The sequence below is a fragment of the Orbicella faveolata genome, unplaced genomic scaffold (assembly GCF_042242905.1).
Source record: "Orbicella faveolata isolate gen_17 unplaced genomic scaffold, um_ofav_v1 contig_25, whole genome shotgun sequence".
Lineage (NCBI taxonomy): Eukaryota > Metazoa > Cnidaria > Anthozoa > Scleractinia > Merulinidae > Orbicella > Orbicella faveolata.
Window position 1 is genome coordinate 24,691,055 of NW_028301553.1, and position 10,998 is coordinate 24,702,052.

Consider the following 10,998-nt stretch of genomic DNA (forward strand, 5'->3'; position numbering starts at 1 on the left):
GACAATGTGTTGTGCAGGAAAACTAATTATATGGCTATAATTGGGTTTTGGTTTTCAATTCTTAGACACGAACGCGTCAGTGTTGCTGGATATTTTTATCGTGGATAAATAAATGAACATGTGTAGGTGTTGAGAATAACGATACAGATCTGCTCACACCCAGCGTGAGTTCATGAGGATAGTCAAATGCTTGTTGAATTGAATGTTCTTGTTTTATCGGATTTCAGGACAATTAATGATAAAGTGTGCTTTTTGCTGAAAGATAAAAATAAAATGAGATCTCAATTAAAACATTAAAGAACCTTTGCTGTCTTCTAGCCCTGTTCACGGTGCATCTGAGCGAGATCAGCAAGTTTAGCCCTTGGATACAACTTCCAAAGCAATTTGTTCGTTTATGAACTGAATTCTCCCAAGTATTTGTAACTCAGTGCCCGAAGGTCCACCGATATTCTACCAAACTGATCGTGCAAACGGACCACCTGGTTTGATTCAAGATCAACCTCGTGGTCTTTTCACTGACTTTTTAATCATAAAAATTTCAACAAAGATCACAGCCTGGGGAATGGGAAGAAAACAAACAACTGCCCCTCGACCAAGTTCCCCTCGCCAGGTGGGCTCTTATTCAGGCGCGGGTCGTCTAACGTCAATCCAAAACAGTAAAGGATGATTTTAAAGTCAGTACTTTTTAACGAGTTACACCATACAAACACAATGGAAATCGGAGATCGCAAACGTCAAAATTCCAAATGATTTTTTAACGGTTAATATACTCGGCGACATTTTATCCAAGAAACATCAACTAATTGATGAACTATTACGTTCCAAAATCTTTTTTTCACACCCCAAGCAAGACGACGAGCATCTTCGTTCCTTCGGTCCTTGTGGCTCTGGGAACAAGAAGGAGTATTCTGGCGAGTCTCTCATGACGCATACAAACGTAGCTAAACATTTCAATCAATCAATTAAACACTTCCAATCACTCAACTGAAATCAATCAAATATTATAGCATAAGTTTAATTTTGACATTGACAGTGTGTCCAGCATCATGGTTGTTCAGAAAAGTAGGAAAATAGGAAATTCGTGTTTCAAAAAAATAGGAAATTTAGGAACTTTCTTTCCAAAAAATAGGAAAATCCTTGCTACATGCAAATGTAGCATTGTAAATGTGTAAGTTATGTACATACATCTGTATGACAATACAAGCATTTATTTTTTAAAGTTTTTCTTAGGGCTCATTGTGATAACAACATCAGTTTATTTAACAGTAGATTTTAAAAAGAAAACAAAATATTTTTTTAGAAACAAGACTAGTGATTCTACAATGAATTAATCCACTCGAAATCCCTGGTTTTAACGGTACTTCAGTAACAACTGAACTACGCCACCTTCATCTTGTTCAGAAACTACCCTGGCTTTTCAAAACTTTAGCATCAAACCAGCAGATAATGGCAAACAGAACAAATCCTTAGTGAAGATTAATAACAACACTTCACTCTTAACTTCACTTAAAACGATAGTTCACCCTTAATTTGACTTTAAAACGACAGTTCACCCATAATTATTGGATTTAAGACAACATTTCACCTTTAATATGGCTTAAAAACGACAGTTCACCCTTAATTTGGCTTTTTATTTCGTTGAAGGAGAAGCAGAGATATCATTTAATTAGTTAGTGCTTTTTTTCCGGTAGATGATCATATTGATAATATACAGTGAGCAGCAGTTCAGCGGCGTAAGGACATGTATGAATACCGCAATGTATTTTCGATGGGTTAGTGCAGAATATTATCCATTGAGCTCAACATAATCACCTGAACTAGAGTTATATAACAGGTAGATACAATAGGTGCAGTGGAAAATCATTGAAAAGCATGGTTCAAACAATAAATGTAAGTTATGAACAGAAATCCATTAAGCAACAGAAAACAAACAATGAATTACTGTTGCTAACATGTTGTTGATTTAGAACATCTGCTGAATACTTTAGAACGGCGCACAATGCATTCAGTAGGAAAGGCAACAGAACCATGTCCCTAACAATTCATGTAATGCAGCGATGTACTTCTGTGCCTGAGTTTTAGAGTTTGGATCCTTGACAGCCTGTCTCCGGGCTCTCTCTTGGAGAAGTAATCGGGTATTACGTTGCGAAGCACGTTAAACGCTTTCTTCAGACGCGTCTGCCTTTTGTGCTCTCTTTCTCGGTTCAGATCTCTTCGATTGGTCAATGACATTCCCGAGGAGCGGTGACGTTTGGAATACAGGTTGTTCATAGTTTCCTTAGTCTGTTGTTCAAATTCCTCCATACTTTGTCTGTGTAGCAGTGTGTCCCAAGAGGCAGGACAGTCGGGGAAGGGCAAGCAATTTTGTAGCAGCACTTGATTGTTGTATATTTGTTCCATGGGTTTATTCACTTGTACTGATGCTTCGTCGGGAATATACGTTTGGTTGAACTGCATCTGCAGGGAATTAAGAAGGGATCAGTAAATTAATCGACGATGCCCAGTGCGAGTCAAAAATAAAAGTGACGGGGATGAGTTTCGGATAATTGTAAATGACCCTTGAAAAGCTACCAAAATGTCATTTGTAGACCCGGAAGGCACCGAGATTAAGGGCGACTTGTCTTAGTTTTAACACCTTAAGCAATGAGCGAAACCGAGGCACAAACTTTAATTCTCAAAAGCAACGACGACTACCCTCCTCGCTGTTACGTAACTGATAGGGAGTTCCCATCCCTCTTCCCACAGCTCTCAGGCTATGATGAAAAGCCCCTGAGAAACTCCAGACAAGCCTTTTTTCAGGTTTCTCTATGTCTGTAAAACGCTGAGTCGAAATTGGCAGGAAAATTCATTGACAAACGCAAGAAAAATTCCAAATAAACCTACGGACATTAAAATATTTGTGTCCTAAGTTGGCAGTTACCACGTGTTTCACCAGAAACAACAGGTGCAGTAGAGTGCGGCAAAGTGAAGAATGTTTCAGTGCAATTTCGAAAAGGGCCAGTATTGTTGGATGAGATAGTTATAACATAGCGCGTGCGCTGGTCGCACCTAATTTCTATTGAGCCATCATGATAACAATCCCTATTCACGCACGACCTTTGTAAATAACATGACGTGTGCAGGTTCATTTTAGCTGCAACATTTCCGTGCAGTTAAGACGCGAGCTCCTTTTGTTAAAGTTTCCGCAATGTGAACATCATTCTGAACAATCCAAACCCTACTTTGAGTCTTTGAATTTTGCCAAGCTAAGATGGTTATTAAAGCTTGAGTATTTTACTTTGTTTGCCCACATTTCCATTGTGTATTTCTGACTTTGTTTTCTTACATTTTCATCAAGTCGAAGAAGCGAATGTTTCATTGACAAGTTAGGAACCAGATAAACGTTTCGTCGTTCTGAACTGTTGCTCGACTGATTGTGGCGTGTTTTTAGCCAGCCAATAGGGTCCTTTGTTTTCCTTCACCGTGCATTGTGAGAACTTTGTAGTTAATCACAAAAAAAAAAAAAAAAAAAAAAAAAAAAACATGTTCTAGCGTTCAATATGTTGTCCCTATATTATAAAAGAGTTTGTTCACGCTTTCATTAGCTGTGCGTATATCGAGTTGTGGATGCACTTGGGTAGTTTGGAGAGCACTCCAGAAGCTAGAGTTACTGTCGGCTGCACCTCTAAAAACTCTTGGGCCTCCCTCGTGCTAGTTCTCGAAACTTCCCGCGTGCATCCATAATTCGATGTACGCACGCTAAGCACGAACCAATTCTTTAATGTGCCCTGAATATTACAAAGAGTCGTGTTTTATCCTGTATCTTACAAGAAAGCAACCATTATGAATCCGGATTATACTTGTTTTGTAATTAAATCCACGTGGAGAATGGATTCTTCTGGTTGATATAACTCTTCCGATATTCTCTTAAAAAACAAAAAGCCTTGACCCCAAAAGACGGTGTCTTCAGAGTAAAACTGGATACCATTGAGTTCAACTCTGACAAAACTTTGCTTGGGGCTACCACGAGTTAATTAATCTTCCCATGCTGTGACTGATCTTCCATGTCAATTTGTGATGGAATCTTGACATATTTGTCAATCAACATTACCAAGCCGCACCATTCAGGAGCTTCGTTTCTTTGGTCTGCTGATAAAAATCAAGACTGTGACTATGTATTATTATCTTATTTGTCGCTTGATATACGCCAACTGCAATAATATAGTTAAATGTGCGAATTTGAACGCACGATAGCGATACATGCGCTATATGTTTTCTCACAAAGGATTTTTCGTAGCCTGCGCGGCAAGCGTTTCCAGACGAAATACGAGCTTTTTCTGTGGTTTGGCGGCTGGACGAGATAACGTCGTCCCCTGCCTGAGCATCAGGAGTCTAGTCACAAAGGAACAGACGCTTTGCCAAGGTCGTATCGCACGTGCAAAATTAGACATTCGTAATTTAGTCATGTGTCTCCACAAACGACGCTTTAGGTAGATTGGCATGTCAACTGAACTCATTGTTGTTCGCCTGATGTATTCCTGAGCAAGGATAGCTTCCTTCATGTGGGAATTTAAACGCGCACCAGCTAGTACTAGTACAAATCTCAGAATTATGCATCCTTCCTTCTTGCAGCTATTGTGATGTCGTCAGTGGTGCAGCGAACTCCATATACAAATTTTAAAAAAACCTTTTCCTCAAACACACAGGATGCTATTACTAATAGCATCCTGCGTTTTTGAGGAAAAGGTTATCTGAAAAAACTGGTTAGAAAATGCATATTGAGGGCGTCTTATAGCGTCTTCAGACATCTTATAAAAATTTTGGGTGATTTTTTGTAAAACTTTAGAATATTCTTTAACATAAAAAGACTGGGAGTAAAGAAAACATTTACGGCTCGCCGCACTTTTCGATAAGCTCTACCCTCTTTAAATAAAGTCTTTACTTATTTACATACTTACTTACTGATGGTTTGGCACTCTCTGACTTTTGTCGGGTTAGAAAAGCCATGTAGGCTTCACTTTCGATCTTGGCCCCTCTTCAGTGTTGAAGACACATTGAAGATGGTCCAAGACCTCTCATGCCTGTTATACATGCACTATTTTAAACACTTTGAGAATTAAAGTCCACAGTGATGGCTATTTCCGTTGTATGTCTCACAGAGCACATGAGGCTTTTGGCTCAGTTTTACTGGGTTTTTTGTTATCCCCCCAAATTTTCCATTTTCAAAGTGTCTCAATGGAGAGATAAGCTGTGATTTCCCAGGAACATAACAGAGGAGCTCTTTCTAGCTCTTAAATATGGACTGCTCGATCAAGAGGCTATGAATTCCAACGTAATGACCATACGCTCGTCAAATAGCTGGGAAAGGTCTTAAATTAGTTAAATTCCCAGCAGCCTAAAATTTCCATCGATTTTTAAATTCGAATTCTTTTCAATGTTTGCACCGGAAACGTCTGACCACAAATTTCTCAGAATTGAAGACAAGCAATATATGGCATGCTAAAACTAAGAAAATTTGTAAAATGGAAAAACCAAAACAGTCCTTGGAATCGTTGGGAATCTCCATCAAAACGTTTCAGGGGTTTAAGGGATTCTTTCCGTGGCAATTACGTAACAATTTCTGACTTCATGTAATTTAGCGCTCTTGAGCCTAACCGAAACAGACATGGTGGATTGATAGTATCCTTAGCTCAAAAGATTCGTCTATACTACATATTAAAGTAATTCTTGAAATGGACTGGTATTTCTGAATAAACATAGAATACTCTCAGGGCGTTTAAACATGTCTTTTTCTTGAAATTGTCATATTCTCTATCTGAGAGTCCAACCATAAATTTCCTAAGTGTCGAGAACATGGTGATCCTTTAAAAGACCAAACTGATTTGTGGAATTGGTTGGCATTTCCAAGCAAACACAGCACACTCTCAAGATGTTTGAATAACACTTTCTATCGAAAATCTGTGACAATTTCAGACTTCAGGGCATTTAGTCAAGAAAGTTTTATAGTCAACAGTTAGTCTAGGCAGAAAAACAATCAACCGTGTTATGCCCAAATTATGAAAAGAATTAAGACATCTTAATGTCAAGAACAAGTAATTCACCTTCACTTGTGGTGCAAACTGTTCTTTGTCCCTCAACGGCAGTTAAGGTAACTCAGTATCCGTAGCAGCTCGTTGTGAAAAGCTTTAAAACCACTTAAGACACTTAACGATGAAGTCAAATTGAATTCAAGATCACGCAAACCAACTTCAGACTAATTGGTATGGTAATAGCGGCATTACGTAACGTTGTTCTATTCTATCAGCTGTTGTTTCGAGTCGGTCAGCCATGTTGTATGCACTACAATAGTTATTCTTTTCAGATTATTAGCTATAAGCCTGAAGGAGAATGCGGTTTCGAATTCTAACTGTATAATAAAAAAACTACACAGCTATATTTATTCGGCTTTTCTGTCCATTATAATATTTATACATTACTGCGGCATTATAGAGGAATTTTGTGGGGGAGGAAAAAGTAGTAAACGAATTTTGCGAATTCGCTGGTGTTCAATTAGCCAGAAGTCTGTCATATTGAGATAACATCTTATGACATAACATCCATTGAGACGGGTAGACAGTGTAGTATGCGGGAAAACTCATGTATGGCTATTTAACAATTATTCCATGAAACCGCGTTGGATATGAAGTGATAAATAACCAACGAGCGCGTAGCGCGAGTTGGTTATGATCACTTCATATCCAACAAGGTCGAATGGAATAATTGTTTTAGTATATTCTTAATCGGGTTTTTGCCGCCGATTTTTATTTCAACAATTTTACAGAGCGGAAAATTTTTAAACTTGGCGCACTGTTTTCCATATAAGGTAAAACTCCGACTAATGGCTCATAGTCGGAGTTTTTGAGCCAATCAGAGAGCTAGAAATGCAATAGTCGGAGCTGAGAATATACTAAAACTGGATATTCAACACCTATTAAACGGCCACCCTCGGAGAAATGGATAGTGTCCGCTTAAGGTGGCTCAAAACAGTTTCCAGCAGTTATATTTTGATGGGTGATTGTAACCACTCTTTATCACTTGATGCTACCACCATGGTATCAAAACAGTGCTCAATCATTGGTGAACACGCTGTTATTATTTTCGTGACACAATAGGTTACCATAGCAATAGTATGACCTGCTAAAAACACTTCAATTTACGGCTTTAGGGGCTTATAATTCAAAAACGGCATGGTGATTTTTTTCTTATCAAATGTTAATAGGTATGATAAGACGCAACTTTGGACAAAGTTTAAAAAACGTCCGTACAAAAGCTTAAGAGCCACCTTAAATTTTCGAGACTTCCATCACCTTTGACCAAAATTGGCACCATCTATACTCAAGTTCTGCAGAATGTAAGAGATGTTTCCAATGATACCCAGATCAGAGCGATCGGCTCAATGGAGCCTGAAATACGCAAGAAAATGTTCAGAAATTTGCGTGAAAAACTCGCAGCAAAATTTCCTGCCACTAAACTTAACTACTCCATCTAAACAGTTGCTCGTCTCCATGATGCTTTCTCAGAAATGTTTTAACTGGAAGCAAGCCCGGTAGAAGGTCAATCACTGCAGCGAAAGGAAAAGAAAAAGACAGAAAGGAGAGGCGGAAAAAAAATAAAAAAATAAAAACCGAAGAGCCTAAAGTTGAACGTCACTTTCTCGTCCAAATCTCGAAATTTTAATCTCTGCGCATGCCCGAGCAAAAATGTCGCAAAAGCGCCATGCTAGTGGAGAGAAAGGTATACTGTCATTTTGCAAATACTTTTTTGAGTAAATTGGAGCTAATTTGGCCCACATTCAGGCTGAAAATCTCCAGAATGTCCAAAAAATACGTTTTTGGCAAAAAGCTCTGGGAGTCATTAGGTTAATAGAGGTAATACATAAGGACCAAAAACTGTTCATTTGGTTTATTTTATGAGATCTGAAAAGTTTATGCAAGTCTCCTAAATTGTCTTGCGCGCAGGGTTGTCAAAGTTGAAATAGCAGGTCTGGAGTATGTAAATTTGGTATCGTTCTTATTATTTTGTATAATCACAAATAAACAAATGACGCTGAAAGATATCCTTTCTTTGCGGGGGCGATGTCATCCACTATTGCAATAGACCTATTAGGAAAATTCTTCCAGATAGTATTGCTGCAACCTTTTCATGCATATGATCTTGAACATGATGAGACTTCAGCGATAGTCTAAAACTGAAGAGAAAGAGTAACACTTTTTTAGTGTCTAAAAAAACTGTTTGCATTCCATCTAGGGGCGTTCCATTTAAAGGGTTTTCTTTTGCTGTCCTTAGTCTATATTAAATGTCATTCAAGTCAAATCGATACATTAAATTTATCGGCTAAAAATCGTGGAAAACGCACCAAGAATGCTTCAGGTTTCCAACATTTTCTGGGGTGACCCCCCCCCCCCACCTAGTTAAATAAGCCCTTCAGTCCTATGTTTCTATTGGACGGTCACTCACAGAACCCTAGCTTAAAACCTGATTCACTGCATGGCTACAATGAATTTTATTACAAGGGTAATAAATCAATAAAATTGATATTTCCCTAAACATCAAACCAAAATAGCAATGCAGCCCCATTTAGGCAATAGCACTTGGATGTATCTGATAACTGGTTCTGTTTCCCCCGAGTATAATTTTGACAGGAAAGCAAAACGACAGTGTGAAAGTTTAAAAAAATATATTTGTTTGAACTTGAAGGCTGTTTTAGGCATTCAGATTGTGGCGAGGGTGTCAAGATTGTGATTGCTGCTGTAGAAAAAAATTGGTGCAGTGGACTTGCCCCCGAAAAAAAACATCCTGCTAATGTAGTGGACGTGAAAGAAAATTCCTGCGATCTGAAAGACCGTCCTTTATAATGTAGCCTTCCAATAATAATTTTCTAATAATTAAGTGATGTGTTTTTTCTCCACTGAGACTGTGGACAACAGGAACTGGGTGAACCCATTAATTATTAAAATCGTTATTAAATTACGCCAAAAATTAAAAATTAAGCTTGAAGTAAGTTATATGATGTACATCATTTTACCTTCACTACACGTAGAAAATCGAAAACACACGCAAGTTTTGATGCATGTGTGCATTTGGTCAGCCAAGCCAGGATATGTTTCAATTGACATATAAATAACATTACAGCTAAACGGATAAACAATTTATTCTACATGTACCAAAGCTGAACACGTAAACCCCTCAAAAGTTGGGAAATAGGGACCATGTATCCCTGGCCATTAGCATTAATGCAGTGGCACAAATGGAATCAAATAACAAATCAAAATCAATGTAGAGCTTTCTTTGCATGTAGGTAGGGTTACTGATAGTTGAAGAAAAAAAAAGTTCATGTTGCAAAAAGTTGTTGGGAGGGCTGGAGGCGCTATTACCAATCTCCCAGTATTTAATGATAATAATAATAATAATAATAATAATAATAATAAAATACTTATATAGCGCCAATCCACTATTTGTCCATGGCGCTTTACATTAAATAAAAGAAAATATTTAAAAAGCCAAAAAAGGGGAGTGGAAAAAAAAATTAAAAAAATAATCTAAAAATTAAAAGAGTTAAAAAGATATGTTTTTAAATGCCGTTTAAAAATGTTAATCGAACTACTGGATCTTAGTTCAAGTGGGAACTAGTTCCATAGTCTCGGTGCCGCCACAGCAAATGCTCTCTCTCCATATGTTTTCAGTCTAGCTTTCGGGGTCGCCAGAAGGTGTTGAGAGGACGATCTTAATTTTCGTTGAGAGGTGTTGTACTTAATTAATTCACTGATGTAGTAAGGCGCTGTTCCATTGAGAGCTTTGTAGACCAGTAGGAGAAATTTAAACTAACGGACTTTTCAGCCGGACACACATCGTGATTAAACTGGGCGCGTTGGACAGCGAAGCCATCATAGAGTTAAAAAGAAAGGGCTTGGGTTAAAGTGACAATGATTTTGAATCCCCTAATCTGCTTGCTAGAGAGTCTTTTATGTAAGTGTTCTTGGCAGAGACTGAGGCCCAACGGACGAACATGACGTTCCAGGTTCCTATCAGACACACCAGAGTTCGCAGCCAAAGTCGCACCACCTGATCTGGCAGAGTGTGAAATATAGAAACATCTGGTACACGTGCAATACGATTTTGGCAAAGACTCCTGATGTTCACACAGGAGACGATGTTACCTCGTCCAGCCCCCAAAACACAGCTCAGAAATTAAAGCTCGTCTTTCGTCTGGGAACGCTTGCCGCGCAGGGTACGCGAGATCCTGTATGGGAAAACATATAGCGCATGCATCGCTAACGTCCGTTCAAAATCGCATGTTTAACTATCCTTGTTCCCTCATTATATTAGGCGACAAATAACATAACATAAAATATAAACAGTCACGGTCTTAGGTTTTGCCAGGAGACCTAACGAACGAAGCTCTTAAATGGTGCTGCGTGGTAATGTTGATTGACAAGTATGTCAAATTCTTTTGAATGATTCGAACAAATTAAAAAGGAAGACTCAATCAGGACAGGGGAAGATAAGTTAACTCGTGCTAGCTCCAAGCAAAGTTTTGTCAGAGTTGAATTCAATGGTATCCAGGTTTACTCTGAAGACACCATCTTTTCATGTTTGGGGTCAGGACTTTTTGTTGTTTAAAACAATATCGGAAGAGTTATATGAACCGCAAGAATCCATTCTCCACGTGGATTTAATTGCAAAACAAGTATAATCCGGATTCATAATCGTTGCTTACTTGTAAGATACAGGATAAAACACGACTCTTTGTAATGTTCAGGGCACAGAGGAGTCTGATTATATTAAAGAATTGGTTCATACTTAGCTTGCGTACATCGAACTATGGATGCAAGCGGGAAGTTTCGAGAGCTAGCACGAGGGAAGCCCAAAGTTTTTGGAGGCGCAGCCCACAGTAACTCTAGCTTCTAGAGTGTTCTCCAAACTACCCAAGTACATCTACAACTCGATATACGCACAAATAATAAAAGCATGAACCAACTC